The 18,612-nt window shown below is 32.4% G+C and overlaps 1 protein-coding gene and 1 pseudogene across 5 annotated transcripts in view; one reads left to right on the top strand and one right to left on the bottom strand.

Annotated features, from left to right (window-relative positions):
* hth (Meis homeobox homothorax) overlaps nucleotides 1-18,612 on the bottom strand; it is a 393,321-nt gene that overhangs the window by 251,829 nt on the left and 122,880 nt on the right. The window lies entirely within an intron of this gene.
* Nucleotides 15,788-16,337, top strand: LOC140443071 (large ribosomal subunit protein eL13-like; annotated as a pseudogene).

The raw sequence follows: 18,612 nt of genomic DNA, 5'->3' as shown, positions 1-18,612 counted from the left end.
CAGGTTGTGCAGTCAGCCAAGTACCTCCCTAGGTTGTAGTGCTACGAGAAGAAAAACAAAAAGAAAAAGAGAAGCTGCTTCAGCATCCACCAGCTTTTCAGATCTGACCCCTAGCGACTACTGTCTGTTCGCAGACCTCAAAATAATGCTTCAGAAAAAAAGTTTGGGAAAAATTAGAAGGTTGTTTTTTGAATAACGCACTAGTACTTTAAAGTACTTCAAGTTCATACTAGACGAAAACTCAATTGATAATTACCGTGAAATTTTCTCTCTAAGAAATCTATTTAACCTCATAGAAATCTTAGTTAAATCCTTAATGTTAGAAAAACACATTCCAAATACGAGTATATTCAACTAAATGTTTAACAATGTTTTATTAATTTTAAACTACTTTTATATTTCTATTTAAAAACGGAAAGAATATTTTATTACCCTATAATTGATTTTACGACCTGATTATTCATTTAAAATAATATTTTCCAACCTATTGACCATAATTTTAATGATCAATTATTTAGCGATCGCTTCTGCTCGAAATGTTTAATACTAAACAGGTATCTGAATATAATTATAGTGTAGTTTCATGTCAAACCATCCATTACGGGTACGCCTTACTATTTTATTAATTAATATTTAATGGCGTTTGATCTAATTTGAAACATAATTCCATAATCGTTCCTCCCTCTTCCTGTCACACATTAACCATCAATATTTTTAATAAAATTATGCGTCCCTCAGAAAAAGTTCGCCCCAATGAATACCAAAACAGCCAGTTTCAGTTTTCGTACTCTCGATCACGGACCAGGGAACGTACATACGTGGAACCGAAACATCCCCTTGTACACGGCACCCTCCCTCTTATATTCCTGACAGCTGAACGTGTAAATTTGCCTATGTGTATTTATTCCTTCGTCCATTATGAAACATATTCAAATTCATGAGCCAGATTTAACTTAAGCCGGTATGGTGGGTACAAACAACGGGGTGAGTTCTAATTATAAAGTCAAAAATTTTCAGCGTAAAGGGAGCTGATGCCGTTTTGATGCCTTGTTCGTAGAAGTTTCTCAAAATATGCACGAAGTTGATGGGGATGACAGCTGGAAGACACCACAAAACCTGACAGCTTTAACACAACGATTTAAAAACGGTTCATTTTGTCAATATTAAACGGACTTTTAACAATCACTTTCTATATCAACAATATAATATCAAAAATGACAATTATATTTTAAACGAAAGTAAAAGATAAAACAGATAACTCATTGCAAATTACAACAGTTATAAAATACACAATTTTATTTTTATGGTTTAGATCGGAAACTGTTTTCTAAAACTGATTTAATTGGGACCTGAACCGAAACGTCACGTGAAAAAACAGATAATTAATAAAAGCTGATATGCTGCAAGAAGAAAATAATTTTAAAACACAAAATAGAGTTGTTCTTGATCCGATTTGTTTGGTGTTACTGTGGAAACAGATCATACATCATGGAACGAAGTATTTGGAAACATTTTTGGAAAGAACAATGAATATTGGGGGTCGGAATGGGAATAACTCGAAAACATAATCCTATACACGTTATAGTTTGTGAATACCAAGCAGTTATATCAAGCGATAAGAAAAGAGTACATGATCCGCAAGTTGATTGAAGATTACTAAATCTAGAGTTTAAAAGTCAACATCTCAAACACCAAATACCTCCGTATTGGCGGAGACTTTAGTGATCTAATATTGAACAATTATAGTTCAACTACCAGGTAGAATTACTACCTGAGAGTAAATTTAGTCAAAACTGGAACACACAATAAAGAAATAGAAATCAGAATAACAACAGCGAAAAAAGCAATATCCTGTCTTAATGACATTCTATCGAATAAAAATATCACAAAGAAATAAAAATTTGACATACACGATGTTGGCCACCGCACTTTACATCTCTCTGACATTGCTAAGACAAACAATTTTACTTATTGTTGTTATTGTCATACAGAAAAAAAATGAAACTTTAGTAAAAAGTTAGTTAAAATTAGATTGGGAAGGCAGAAAAAGATGATACCAAGCCGTCACACAACGTCAAAAAACGTTATAAACCGCCATACATGTATGTATAAAACAGATATTAAATCTAAATTAAAAGGATTACCTAGGAAAACAGAAAAAACAAAAGTTATCAAAAACACATTAAACAAACTATAAAATATTAAATCATTTCCCTCTGTGCCTGCCTCTGGAACCACCACTTCTTGTAGACTATTGAGTGCTTATACGTTTTTAGATCAGCAATGTTAGGTAGCTGACTGCCAATAGCAAAGATATAGGCTACTTCCATAATAAATCAAAATAGAAAATGTCTGCTCTTGAGTATATAAAGTGTGTACTATCTGAAACTTCCATGACCTGTTACTTATTGACCCTTAATTCAAAAAGTACCAAGAAGAACCTATGTACCAAGATTCAACACTCTAGAATTGATCCTACATAGAAGTTACAGCACAGGCATCCAGACGCCAGATCAGACAAGGACGAGATTTCAAGAAGGACCTGTCAAGTCCTTACCAATCATTTATAATTCTGGTGAAATGATTAAAATTAAAATGAAAAAACAGCAGTGTGGCAAAAAACTACTATTATTAATCCCATACGAATCCATTTTTTTTTCAAATATTCCGTTATGCCTCCAAAACCTCGACCATTAGAAAAGCAGAGAGGAGAATTGATGCTTTTGAGATGTGATATTGGTGAAGAATGTCCGAATATCTTAAATAATCAGTTCTTGAAAAAGTTAGAAACCCACGGGATATTTCTACCTTCGTATTTACATGTATATTAAACCTATTTGATCATATCACTTGTACTGACAATATGTACAGGCTCTTGGTCCAGGGAAAGAGAGGAGTAAAAGAGAATTCGAAGCCGGTCACTCACTAGATGAATTGACTTTCTCTCTCCTATAGCGCTACAGTTCAAGTCGGGCCCTTGGCTCCACAGCATCTGCCTCCAAGCATCCATTTCTTTGGCTGCTCTCCTCCAGTTATCCATTATCAATATCTCTTTAACATCGATTCTTACTTCGTCTATCCACCTCTTCCTTGGTCTTCCTACTGGCCAACGTCCCACCATAGTTCCACTAAGCATTCTACTAGGTGTTGTTATTATCCATTCTTATAAGGTGACCTGCCATGCGCAATCTTTGTAATTTTACATAATTTGCTACAGAAGGTTCTTTGTGATATTGGTATATCTCGTGGTTGAACCTTATTCTACACATACCATTGTCGCAAATGGGTCCTAATATCTTTCTTTTAAAAGTATTAATAATGTTACAAACTATTATAATACTAATGAACTGACCCACTATTGTAATTACTAAATACAAATTTTACAAGTGGAGTATGAGCAATTTAAAACACACAACAATAAAAAATCAGTGTCAAAAGAGCAATACGAATCCTGGAAAATTATAAACAAAGAAAAAAACATATTTACTAAATAGGTATTGGAAAAAAATTTATTTTAATCATCAAATAAAACCATCAAATAAATAATACACAAATTATTAAATTTCACAAATTCAAGCTCAGATACTCTCTCAATTTTGACAAATACATATCTAACGATCTTTGTTGTTAAAGGTTATATATCGTTTCGGTTTTAAGATATATTTATAGTAGAAACTTTCCGTAATTCGTTAACAAACAAATCTACCCGCGATAAATAATAATGAGTACTCCTCGCCGAAATACATTTCGCCCCCTATTGGGCCGTTTCCAGACGACCACATAACCATTAAAGGGCTATTTGCCCTCAGTTTTACATTTGTGTTCTCGTTTCACTACCTTCTTCAACCTCCTTCACGTATCTGTGAACACTGGCTGGCAAGTTGCTCGTAAAAAGGCCACTGAACGAAGTCACAGAGCCCGATACCAACTGCTAAATAGAAACAGTGTATTAAGTTGATTTTGTTTTCGGTGCTGGCTTGATTTCTACGTTGGGACCACCTTGAATTAATTTCGCGAATGACAAATTATTTTTTTACATCTGTAGTAAAATTACGTTTGACTTTCAGATTTTATTTTATTGCTTTTTAACAATTGTATTCAGAGGTTGATAAATGCTTCATTTTGATAAATTTAACAAACATAACATAAACTCAAATGGCATAATCATAAATTGAAAAATAAAAAGGGGAAAATATCTAATTTTTTTATTCTACTTCAATATTACTGGAATAGTGAAATCAATCTCATTTGTGTGGCTTTTATATACCTTTACTCTATTATTTATTAGTTTCCAATGCACCCATTAATTTCTGCTACAGGTCCGAATTTTACAACACTAATTTAGATAACGTTAGACCGACAGCTGTACGTGCCCTCCGACGACTTAGAAATTGAAAAATTCCTCATATCTGCCCGTATAGAACCTGGGCCGTTCGGCGTGGTAAGCCAGTACCTAGCCACTGAGCTATGGCCAATAGTAACTTACCACATATATGTCATCACGTATACGTCAAAATAAGCAAGTAGACTTAGAAGAGCAAATAGGAAAAGAACAGCTTACCAAGGTATATTTAAATTTATAATAACATATACTGGGTCGGCCACTCAAAAAAAAAACAAGCTGGAATTTGCCAGTATTCATTGGAATTTGCGAAAATGTTGAAACAGGTCAATTTTTATTCCAAAAGAGTCATCTTTTAACGGTATAGACATCTGTCATTTGTCAACCTCCACCCCTACAGTACCAAAAACATTAGATATATATTTTGCTGGAGAATTCAGGCATCCATGAGTTTTCTTTTCGTACTAACTCTGCTTTTGTGGAAATATATAAAATTATTAAATGTGTCTCTTAGTCCATCTCTAAAGTCTTTTCCATCATATGAAAAGCTACATTGAAAGAAATTTGCAAAAAGTTGTTATTTGAAAGGTTGTTGGTAGCCTTTAACAGCGATATTAAATAAGTATTTTTAAATTTGTTCGAAATGGTCTATTCTACCGCAGAAGGCGTTGAAACTATTTCCATGTTTTTTTTAAGGGAAAGTGTGTAAGGAGAACAGCGAATTAATTTAATTAACTTCATCAAGTAAGCTGTTTTATCATTTTCACATAATCCAATGAGTATTGCCCAATATCAAACCACTTTATTGATTGGACAACCCTGTATAATGTAAGTAAAACTTACAAGCAAGGAGGCCAAAACATTGTAATTTATGTAAAGGAGACACTATAAAAAGTATTTCATAAACAATAAATGTAATAAAAGAAAAATGTTGCAATAAGGTAAAATACGCAATAATCGATCAAATAAAGAATAATTCTACACACATATCTACACCATTGACGATAGAAGAATTCTCTAACCGAACTCTCACTAATCGTAGAATGACATAAAAAAAATAAAAGAAACCCTAGGAATCCAAAAGATACTAGAATCAAGGAGTAAATTAATGAGTTTACTTCAGAGAGATCAGGAATCTGAGCAGGAATTGTAAGGATTGAATAAAATAAAAGATGATCTTATTGTTTTTTAAATCTTGTATTATGTAATATTTGGGTTGTTTTTTTTAAGCTCATACATATCTTTTCTGGTAATTGGAATTTATTTTTTCCTCTGAGCCTAAATAACTAGTATTGTTTGTGTGATGCGTGCTACCATATGAATTGGCAAAGTATGAAAGTATTTGCGCTCACTAAAAATCGTTTTTTTTTCTCTTCCAAAGATACCGAGCAATTTCATCGAATTATCGATGAAACAATCAAGTTAGTCATCGTCCAAAGAAATTAACAATCACCAATCAAGTCGTCAATCTCGGGGTGTTGTCGCGCCAAGACTATGCCATGCCGATCACTGTGCCGATTCCGAGTCAAGTTTGCAAAGCACGTCTCGATAGAGCACTGTCAGTCCTCAGAACTAATTTACTGTGGCTTTGTAATTAAAAGGTGACAATTAATGAGAACAAGAACGGATTGGCATGTCCGTTTCAGAGTGTCAACTATTCGAGATGACGCTGACTACAATGCGTTGATCGTCATTGACCAGGTGCAAATGGAAATGGCAACGCTGCAACCTGCGAGAACTTGTTTTTTGATATCAGACGTGGTTTATGGGTGGGTTAAGTAAACTTCTGAGAATTAAAAAAAAAGGAATAAAAAGGTAATTACTATCAACTACTCTTTAACATGTTTAAATAAAACAAATCAGGAGAGCGCAATGCAAAAAAAAATTTAAGTCGAAAAAGACGCAGGTTGTTTATATGTAATGCATCATATTAGATTTAATGATCCGTTTGCATAGAAAATAATAAAAAAAAATATTTGTAGAAATAGCTTAAGAAAATCCAATTAATTAACAAAATACACAGCAACAACAGACAAGATGTAAGGTACTTTTCATAAAAACTCTAAACAAAGAAGTAAATGCCCGATTGGAATAGTTTAAACTCTAAGTTAGCAAAGGAGTTGTTGAAAGTACTGTAGGCAGGAAAATACTGCCGGTTGAAAATACTGTGTACTGTTTAGACAGGAAATAAAAAATGATAGGGAGAGGTCATCTTATTCAGTTCTGTCAGTTGTTCAGTCTGTTCACAAATGGATAGTGCGAGAATGAACCAACACATTTTTCCAATTGCCGAGTCAAAGAACAAAAATTTCCAGTTGATTGTCAACAGAAACCAGATAGGCTATATCATCATTAACTAAAGATTTAAAAATTCCGGAAAAAAAGGTGAAGTAAAATAATCAGCCGTAATCAAAGAAATAGAAGTTGTGGCTGCAGAATCAATAAGGGCTGTTACAAACATTGCAATCTGCTGTAAGAAATAAGAGAATACTTTTACGAAAGAATGGAAAAAATACTTGAAAGAATTGTGTCTGCTCTAGATATTGTAGTTTTCTTGGCAGTTTATAGTTATTTCTAGTTCTTGTATGTCTGTGTTTTTTTCCCATTCTGGAATACACAAAAAGAAATATACAGAATCATAGAACATAGAAAAGAGATGAACGAACTAATAAAAACGAAACACATTCAGAAAGAAACATGGACAGACTACTTTCGATACCTATTTGCTAAAGGTGATGATAATAGACCACCAACACCAGAGGTGACGATAAACGAAGAAAACAATATTGAGGAGTAAAAGGTAAAGGAAGCATTAAGGAAATTAAAGATTAATCAAGACGAAGATAAAGAAGAATGAAGAAGATGAAGAAGAAATACAATTGGCCAGTCCATTTTTATTAGTCTTAGTTTTAGCGGTTTTGAAAAGTCATATGTTATATTATATTTATTCTGTTTTTCGTCATTTCCCTTTTTGCTATTATTATCTTTGCAGTTGATTATGATTTGCCTTAATGATAATTAGTACTCCTCATCCATAAGTACGCTTTTGCAGCACTTTTTGGTTAATGAAAAAGTTACTCATTAGTGAAAAACTTGTTAATAGAGTCAAAAATTCAAGCAATTAACATTTTTGCTATTGGTATAATAACCATCACCCCCTTTCGTGAGTTATTAACTGACGACACTTAAGTTTATTGCACAAATCTAGTCATTTTTTTGAATTTACGACGCAATAAATCAACGAACAGACAATAAATTTAAAGCGAGTATCACTAACAGCCAGTGAGCTATTTATACAAGCACAGTACCTAGTCAAAATACCCTTCTATTTCCAAAAATAGCGACCCCTTAGAATAGGCGTAACCGGCTCAGAATGGTTTCTTAACTTTCTTATCGAGATGACTTCGAAAGATTTTTGTCGACAGCTGTATTTCTAGGAAAAGACTGGGGGTAGTAAACCTTCACAAAAACGGCAATTCAACCCCGGTTTGTATGCTTTCTCTGTCTGGTTCTCGGTAAGACAGTGACGGCACTCCACGAATTTGGAAATTGTTTTCTTAAAGCCCATAAATTATTTTCGAAAGCAAAACGTCAAGCTCTCTATGCATATTATTATTTTATTGAGAAGAGTTTGCTTCCCGCTGCTTTAAGTTATTTACAGCTAAAGTGGTTTAAAGAGGTACATTTTTATTTTTAAAATACGATGATAGCATACTGATAAATATATTAGTAAACACAACAAATTTTCTTTTTAATGAACTAAATAGGTTGAGCAATTTAAAGAATTTGTATTATTAAAATATTTTTTATTGTTCATCGAATTTTTAAACATTGAATAGAAACAATATTACATAAATTGGAGACTCTTTATAAACGGCTTACAAAATGGTAGACTTTAATTCAGTAAACAAGTACACATATAATTTTTTCTTCTTTATCTAATGCTAATGGTTAGCGGGAATGTTCGACAATTATTCTGTTGTTAATCAGCTTTCCAAATTATTTAATCTTCTCGCGGTGATTTTCTTAGTCAGTACCTTTTCCGTCATACGTAAGTTCAGTAATCTGTATTTAGTTTCATCTCGCATGATGCCCTACTTCGTTCTTTTTCTTTAAAAAATTTCGTCCACATCTCGAAAACTTCCAGTCCGTTTGCTGTTGTGTCAGTTAAGGTCTCTTGGTAACTAAGGTTAAGTTTCTTGGAAAATTGCTTTTGAAAATTTATTATCACAAATAATAAATTTACGTGTTAGGAATTCCAACAGAACACGAGATGAGGATGAAAAACTTAAAATATTAAGAGGAAAAGGTTAAAAAAACATCATACCAAACGGCAAGAATTGACAGTTGACATTTCACGTTGACAGAAGATTTGTCTGTTTAAGAAGTGACAGTTGACATTTGACAGGTGGCGCCAAGAAAATATAATAATACGATCGCCATCTTTAGTCTACTGAAATCTGGTCGCAGTTTGAGTTAACTTATGCTTAAATTCTAAGAGCTTAACAATATGGTGTCCTCTTTAGATAAAATCTATGCACTATTTACTTAAAACAATTACTATTATACTACTATTATAAAACAACTATGCACTATAGCTAACATACAACAGAGCACTATGCTCTGCTCTTAAACTAGTTAACACTTTACACTAACTCAAACAATAGTTTTCTTCATTTCTTATGTCTAACCTAGAATTATCAAGGCGCTGGATAATCTCGATGTTTACGTGACTATGGTGTCATTGTTCATGACTACCTGGCACATTTTTGATATTTTTATCCACCTCTTACATCTTAAGATCATTGAGGTGGTCGACATTTCTGATGTACCAAGGACCAACAACGATCTTCCTTAATACTTTATTCTGGAATCTCTGGCTGACCTGGATATTACTTGAATTGGCACAGCCCCAGAGTTGGCAACCGTACGTCCATACTGGTCCATACTTGTTTGTATAACAGGTGTTTGATATTTATAGACAATACTGAATTTCTGTCTGTTAGCCAATACATTTTCCTGAAAAGAATACCTAGTTCTTCGCCTTTCTTTACAGCGAAGTATTACATGAAGTGTGGTACCAAGTATTTTGCGGGAGATGTATGTGGTATTTGGACATCATTTATTCTAATTGGAATGTTTTGAATTTTGTATTTGTAAAATTAATGCGAATTCATTTAGATTCATTTAGTTTGATTTTCCATTTTTTAGTCTAATTAGAGATTTTATTTATTGACAACTTACTGTATTTGTTCCGCTGCTTCTTCGCTGGTATCACCGACTGCAAGGATAGCAGTATAATCAGCAAAGGTGGTTATAGTATCATATTCTAGTTCAGATATGTCGTGTTTGTATAATAGTGGGTACACATATGCGAGCAGAACTGTTCGCGAATATTCGTTAATTTGTACGACGGGACGAACCTCTTACGAGCTGTTCGTTTGTTGCTCGTTAGGAACCACGGCCTGTCGGTTTTTGGGACGAACACAAAGAATGTTCGCAGTTAAATTTTGACGGTGTTTGAGACTATAAATTATTTCTGCTAAGTGTGCGATGAGATCATTCAGTTAAACAAAATTGCTGAACAAGCGCGGCTTATTCAAAAGTAACGAGAGAAATTAATAACAGATAATGTAAACAAAATACCGAAATATTTAGAATAACGAAGTAAATTAATTCTCGGTTTGTTATTAGATACTTAGGGTATTGGATATTCGAACATAAACATATTTTCAACGAACTGTTCGCGAACAGCTCACGAGCAGTTCGGCTCTCATATGTGTACCCACCTTAACAGGTAGAATACGCCTCATTGAGGGAGCTTTAATGTAATTTATTTATACCCTGAGAACGGAAAACATAGATGTTTCATATAAACATCTAAATTTTATAATTACTTGCTAAGCTGTTCTCCGAAAGCGCAATACGACGCAGAAGTCTCACAACTATATAAAAGGTGTCGTAACAAAAATTGATTATGTGAACGAAAAATGAAAAAAGAAAGCTAATTTGGGCGGCAAATAATGCAGCAATGACGTAATAGTTTGTTTGTTGGACACAAGAATTTTCGGCTCCTCTGATTGCTCATGATTGACTTCAACATACATACATGCTAAATAAAAACCAATATTACAAGGATTCTTGTTATTTTAATAATACTGATCTTTAGAAATGCAGCAAATATTTCAAATATCTCTTGGTTATCTATTAATACAACTGAAATAATTGAAATATGTTGCCTTGATTAAAAATGTTCTTCAATTCAAGGAACTATTTCATTAATTTAAAGTTTGAAGGAATTCCATCGCTGAAAATACTATTCAAAAACTGATACAAATGCATTACAAAGTAATGAAATAAACTTATTTGCTATATATTACTTTTATCATGCAATAAATTAGGTTTATGGTTTGATAGTTTTATAATCTAAGATTTTAATTTTAGTGACAGTTAGTTATGAGAATACATAATAAACACATCCAATAAGTCAGTAAAACATATAAAAAGATTACGAGTACAACTACTGTTTTGTACACAATTTCTATATCCCAAACTTCACAATTTCTAGATCGGACAAACTAGAAAAAACAAATTTGGAAGACACACAATTTCAACACAAAATGAATGACGTAATTTAGTCACATCTTAAGCTCACTTTGTTATGAAGTCCATGGAAATTAAAAATTGACCACTTATAAAGTAATAGAAAACTTTAGAAAATGCACTTACGCAAAAGCCAGTGTCAGCATGAATTTTATATTAATAACAAGTTTGTTGAAAGCTTAGAACATACAGTTTTCAGTGCTTTCTTTATGTGCAAAATTATTTTCATCGTGTAGGTTGAATCCATCAACTATTTCCTAAGAATTCTTGTCGATTTGTTTGCTTAGAGTTGTCTGGAACTGTTGCCAAATCGACGATTCTAATATCAACAAGGAAATAGGTACAGCAGATGAATAATGATTTTCCCTATTAGGACGCGATTGTTTAGTCTTTGCTATAAAACAAACAATCATGTACTTTGTTTGCACTCTGTTTTACAGAACCGGACTAGAATATGAAACTAACACGTTCATAATATATTTACAGTTTATCGATTTCACGAGTAGTTTGTTTTCGCTAAACATACAAAAATATTGAGAAAAGATTATATGAAAAAAACAAAAATACTTTTCTTCTAGAGTAAAGAACCATTAAGTTCCTTGTTTTTTTTTTATCATAATGTAGTCCTAGCCAAAAGAGCATGAGACATGCACGAATACCGCGTGATCACCTTTCCAGCGGCATATTCATTGGCCACATCGTTGTAAAATGGTGGTAGAGAGAGTAAGCGGTGAGTTGTAGCTTGCTCCTTAAGTGATGATAAGGATCTATCAACTGTAATTGTTTAGAAGAGCTTCATTTTTGCTCTTAATCAATTCTAGCCATATATCTAATTATCCTTAAATATATTTTGACCTATATCTCCCATTAAGTTTCGACTTATTCGGTCTTCGCACAATTTTAACCTCTTTTTGGCAAAAACTGTCAAACTCAACTGTCAATTCTGTCCTCAAGTTAATTAAAGTAGTTTTTTATCGATCTAATTGAACTTTGTATAAGGATCTACTTTAGTTTTCTATGTAGTAATGATTTTTTGTTGTTTTTCTTATTGCGCCGTCTCCTTTCGAAGGTTGGCGATCCAAATAGCAATCGTAGCTTTGAAAATGCTGCACGAAAGATTTCTGTGGATGAGCAATCAAACCATCTTCTCAGGTCTTTCAGCCACGAGTTCTGGCGTCTTCCAACTGATCTTTTGCCCTGCACATTACCTTACAATATGATTTGGAGTAATTCATATCTTTCCAAGATATGAATTACCCCAAATTTCCGCAGCTTATATTATTAATGATACATTATATTTTTTACGTAGTCAGATTACAAGTGTTTCCATTCTACAAAAATAATGTATTCATTTTTATGAATACTGTTAAATTTTGATCTACATTACAATATTACACTCACCATATAGCCTCTGGTTAAGTCCACTGTTGAACACAGGCCTCATCAAGGTTTTTCCAATTATTTCTCTTCTGTGTTGTTACAACTCAATTCATCGAGATTCTCTTAATATCATCTGATCATCTGGTGAGAGGTCTGTCACGGCTGCGTTCATCACTTCTTGTTATCTATTCAAGAACGTTCTTGGTTGATCTCCCGTCCCGCAATTGTGCTACATGTCCCCCCAATCTCCATTTAAATTTTTCAATGCATTCGAGAACATTATCCACTTGTGACCCTACGTATATCCTCGTTTCTTATCAGTAAATCTCTTACAACTGAATTAGAAGACAACTTTTTTTAACTTAAATATGTATTTTCAAAAGTACTTTCCGTTAGAATAGACTGAGCCGTCTATTCTACAAAACAACGCACCAACAAAAAAACAATTCTAAAAAAATAAATATTTGGATTTGGGAAAATTAAATTTTATGCTATGGCTTAGTTCAACTCTGACTAATGAGGTTGGCGTCAATTTTACATCGAAACTAATGTTTGTTTTGTCTTCTTAGTACTTCGAATAACATTTTTGGATTATCTAGTATGCTCTCAAATACCTACACAAGTTTGCGTGCCGTTAGACTTGCAAATGTCCGATATTTTAATGGGAAACTTAAGATGAAATTTAATGCCCATATTGATTATGAAATTATGACTAAATTCACTTGAGGTCAAAATCAAAACAAATATGTTTGAACGAATCTACCACACCATACAAAAAATATATGCATACTAAAAATATATATGAGTGGGCTATTATTTTAATACTGTGATAAAAAGACTATAATATAGTGCAAAGTAGTTATGTCTTGTTGAATAATATCTAGTGTCTAGTAGTAGTATTTTTATTACCGTACTTTATTTGGTGCTATTAAGTTGGATAGATAATCCAGTGCAAATAAAACTAAATGACAAATTACTAATACCAAATATTTTCTGTTTATCTTTGTCAATCTTTATCAAGAATGTAAGTCTCTTTAGATTGCTTTCATCTTTCTATTATATCCTGTGCCAATCTCATCTACTGTTTGCCCGCGACTATTTTTATGTCGTCTACCCATCTCTGTTAAATATACATGTGGTTCTTTTCGTCTTTCACCATGGTTCACAACCGTGGTAATGTTTCCTTGCTTATTATCTACGGTTCCGTCTCTTTTTCAGCTTGCTCAACTCATAGTGTTGATTTTTCGTAGATCACTTAGAATCACAGAGCATTCTTTCCTGTGGTCTTCTGATTAGTAATTTTTCTATAGTTCTTCTACTAGTTTCTAGTTATATTATCTTACCATTTTAGTCGTTGTTATTATATCTGGTTATTTGAAAGTAATTATGGTTTATGCATTTCCCTTCCATAAAACAAATTACTTATATATCCACTATTCATATATTGACTTTCTTTCGCTCATATTCATGAGCACCTTATCTGGTGCATCTCCTATTAGCATTATTTCTATTCTCTAATATTATTTTAAAATTTAATCTCGTTATATCTTTCGTTATTTCCCTCATATTTGTGTCCAGCGTACTTTTATACAGAGAGAACAAATATCGCTAATTTGGAAGAAGACCGTCATATCTAAAAAAAAAACAGACACAAATGGACCATGGTAGTAAACAGATTTTAAATATTCAGTATTTTTTGTGTCATGACGTAATAAAGTTAGTTTATGCCTGTGGTCGTCAGATATTAGAAGTGTCATTATTGTTAATAAGATAAATAAAAAAGTTGGTTGGACATTTTGCACAATACTATCGTATTTTAAGATATGCCGTCCTTTCTCAAAAACAATTATTAGATAGAATAATACTTTCTATGAAGAATAATGCATTATTTTGAGTTGTGTCAGTCTTGTAAAGAAGTTGAAGTTATGTTTAAAATGAGTATTCTTTTGAGTTATGTCAGTATTTTAGAACATTATTAAAACTTTTTAAACCCAACTATTTACAAATTATTTCGACTTGGGACGCTCTTAAAAAAATAAATCCATTTGAAATCATTTCACATTATAAAAATGTTTCAAGGATTTAGGGGTAGACTCATGCTAAAATTGACTTTTGTCAAAAATAGTTAAGAGAGTGTTTTATTTTTTTAAACGTTTTTTTTTAACTGTAATTTACTGAAGAATAACGAGTATTTTTTAGTTTTAACACGATAGCGTCTTTGGTTTGTAAAAAAACACCTAAAACAATTTTAATAACAAAGCGAATTAACTCCAAACACCGAACATATTTGCTTTAAGAAAAACGTCATAACTCAAAAATTTCATATATAGCTTTTACAGGCTAGTACACACCAAAACCAAAATATTAGCCAGTTCGCAGTTATGAATAAAATTTTATGTTTTTAATTGTAATGTTTTCATGGATTTTTTAAATGGTAATTTCTGAATATTGTCACGTTTTGACATATTACGGTTTTCTTCCAAAGTAGCGATATTTTTGTAATCATTCTGTGCATTTACTGCGTATAACAAATACTTTAAAAAATAGTTTTTTTTTTATAATTGATTTTATAGATCTTTATTATTTTTATAGTACACTCTCCATAACATCAATAAAAATTTTGCAGGGTTTGTTGACTTTCTTTAAATATCAAATAACAAATCACCAGTTTTAAACACTCATGTCTCCCACCATTCCTTAAAATTAAAATACCTCGAATCGGTCTCAATTTCAGATATACACACATATTGAATTTCCTGATTAAAACACTAGTGTGTGGTTACATGGATTTTTGGGAGCTGGGTTCTTTTTTTGTTGTTGAATACCACGACTAACAAAATTTGGTGTCGAATTTCTCTCAACCATGTGGTTTAAATAACTTTTCAAGGGCCCGAAACGCAGAAACTCTCAGTTGGGAGAAAGCAAAAGCAGTGCCAGGCAATGGGGGACATAGGAATTATAAGTAAAAAAATATCAACTTAAAATCTCAGATCTTGAATAATAATGTAGTTTTAATGGTTTCTACTGTTATTACTTTTTTTCATTAAAAAAAGTCAAGCTATTAATAATTCAAACAGAGTTTCTACATTTGTCACAAAAAAATATTTGTGTATTTAGGCGTCGTGTTTCTTATGGGATCTGTTATAATGTTAAGAGAAAGATTTCTTACCACTATGTAGATTGATTAATTCATGCATTCATATACTGATGTTGCGTAAAAAAATAAAAAAGATTTAAAATAATGCAATGACATGACCCGATTGACGACACGAGTTTTTAACTCGACACTCCAACACAACTTAATTGGAGCTGAATTAAAATTGAACTATTGAAATCTTAAATTGAAACCTATTGTTTTAAGTCTTTTGCCTAAACTACTACCCTCTACATATTATTTGAGGAAATATCAAAAGTTATCAATTTAATCACAACTTACACACTTTGATTATACCCAATTGAATTATGCAAGTTTTCGAGTCTAAATTAGATTGGAAGGCTAGTGCTATTGCTCCTAGGCCTGCTGCTGGACCTTTAAGGCCTGTTGTAAGATGTCCATAAATCAGGTACCATACTACAGTAAATTTGGACGTGGATTTACTCCAGGACTCCAGGAATTAAAAGCCGCACGTCTTAACCGCAGATTTGCAAGGACTGTAGGTATTGCTATAGATCACAGACGAAGAAACAAATCAGTAGAACCAATCCAACTGAAAGTTCAACCTTTCAAATAATACAAATTCAAACTAATCAATCCTTATCCCTATCCACAAGAAGAAGAAGTTAAGAGCTGATGAAGCCACAGAAGAAGAACGTGAAGTAGCTTCACAATTACAGGGAAAAGTTCTCCCCATCAAAGTAAAGTCTCAGAACAAAGAATAGAAATAGTACCAAAAAGAAATTTGAAGCATATGTAACATTGAGGAAGGCTGCTGCTGATGCAAAACTTGTAGGTATCCTAGCTAAGAGAATTAAGGATGCTGCTAAAAATCCAGATGATAAATCCAAAAAGTAAATTAATGTATAATTTTTGTATCAGATATTAGCGATTTATTTACGAAGAATAAATTTAAATAAGAAACAACATTAAAATTAATATATAGTTTCAAACTATTTAAATTTACAGACAAAATATCTTGCCATAAAATATTCTTGCCATAAAATAGTCTCTTTAAGAATGATTTTGTCCACCTTTGTGTATTATGAAAATGGATTTTCTGTGGAAAGAATGTGTTAACAATCGCCATATCTAGTGTTACTGCTAATTCCACGATATCATCTCCAGAACTATTTCTATTTCCAAAGTCTACTTGTTCCATTTATGTGGTCTGTTGGATTGACCTATATTTGCGACAAAGTTTTTGCTCATATTGCTTTTCTTTCACTATTACCACAATATTTTTCTGCGTCAACCTTCACTCCTGAATGTAGGTCTCTCTCAATATTTGTTTCCATCTTTCTCTATCTTGCATCAATCTAAACTACTGTTCTGGTCCCCCTTGGTCACCATTCCAGGATTCTGCGTGTCCACCTGTTCAGCGCCATTTCATTTTTGTTATTTTTTTCACGATATTCCTGATCTTCGTTCTATGCCTTCTAAAAGCTAGTAGTCTCTCTCTTCAATCTTGACCCCCCCCCCCCAATCCCAATCTTGACTTGGAGATAGTAGAGTGGTCATCGTGATGTCATGTATTCTCCGTCTCCAAGGATCTCTGTCTCTGGTTATTTCTTTTAACTCATGCATAGGTCTTTTGTCGTGTGTTCTTCTGCCTTCTACCTTTCCTTGGATAGGTCTTTCCATGTTTTCTATGTCTGCTCTCATAACATGTCCAAAGTTTTTTAATTGTTGGAGATGAACTTTGCTGGATAGCCGTTTGCTGACTTTTAGCTCATTTTAAATTAAAATATTTGTCCTGAGCATATGTTATACACCTTTTTCTTAAGTTTATAGGAATAGAGGTTTTTAATTTCATTTAAATACACTGTATTAATTTTCCCAGTTTGATGACATGGCCGAAGTATATAAAATGTTCAATATTTTCGATGGTATTGTTTTGATTTGTTCGATTTGTCTGGTCCTGGCTCATTATTTTCATTTTAGCGTAGTTCATTTTGAAGCCTACCACTCCGGAAACTTTGTTTAATTTTTATAACATTTCATTGAATTTAATCATTATAGTTCTTGGATATTATTTGCATATCTGCTATTACAGTTGTCATCTGCAAATCTTAAATGGTTTAAGTATGATTCGTCGATTACCCTTGTTGTTCCATAATAGTTTCTTAAAAATGTCTTCGAAAACAAGGTTGAATAGTTTGGAGGAGTTTTAACAATACTTAATGTTTAATAAATTATTTATGATTTAATCTCGATACTAAATTTTATTGGATATTGTATAGATGATCCTGGTTCTTTCGCTTGTTATACTTGCATTTCGTTTTATAAATTTCTTCTTGCATTGGTAATCATCTGCAAGACGCACTTACAAAGGAATTTGTTTCGTCTTATAACATAAGTCTAAAAAAGAATATAAGAAATGTTTCTTTCGCTATTTTTAAAAATGGGACAATTTTTTGAAGAAAAATACCATTTTTATTGTTACTCTTGTAACAGACATGTTAACATTTCGATCTTTTTTACACCGATAAATAATGTCGGTAACAATAAATAATCTTGTTCATCAGATGTCAAATATTGATAGTAATTAATATTATTAATGATACAAGATAAAAACTAATTGATTCAGTTTTAGTAATTTATATTCGAAATAGGACTTCAGTCAAGAATACAAGCGTTGTAAAGCATTGACATGAATTTTGATGGGTTGACATCTTTAAAATCACCGTCAGTCGTTGAAGCACTTAACATTCTTAGATTATCTTGCCGAGTCTAGATTCTGGATTTTTTATAGAATTTTTAATTCGTCTTTTGAAATATCGTGATTTTTTAACGATTCCGAATCGGTCGTTTTACAGTTTGTTTTCTACACGTTTGTCCTTTTACGTAGAGTAATATTAAGTTAAAATAAATCATCAATATTTATTAATGAATGTAGAAATTACTCTATTAATAAATAGAAACATTCAATTATTAGATTTTTTACCATAAATAACTTGATTTGTGAAAACAGGCATGGTACTCATCAGCATGATCATAAAATCACGTAAGATGTGAAATGATTTTATAGTAACTATGCTAGATGCTAGAACCCCAAACTGAAGCACTGACTTTCTCTAATCTTCTTCGCCATTACGTGCTATCTATCGCAATCGTAATCCGTTGGTTGAAC

This window comes from Diabrotica undecimpunctata, chromosome 6, assembly GCF_040954645.1.
Source record: "Diabrotica undecimpunctata isolate CICGRU chromosome 6, icDiaUnde3, whole genome shotgun sequence".
Classification (NCBI taxonomy): Eukaryota; Metazoa; Arthropoda; class Insecta; order Coleoptera; family Chrysomelidae; genus Diabrotica; species Diabrotica undecimpunctata.
The sequence above is the reverse complement of the archived record's forward strand: the minus strand, read 5'-3'. Positions and strand labels throughout refer to the sequence as shown.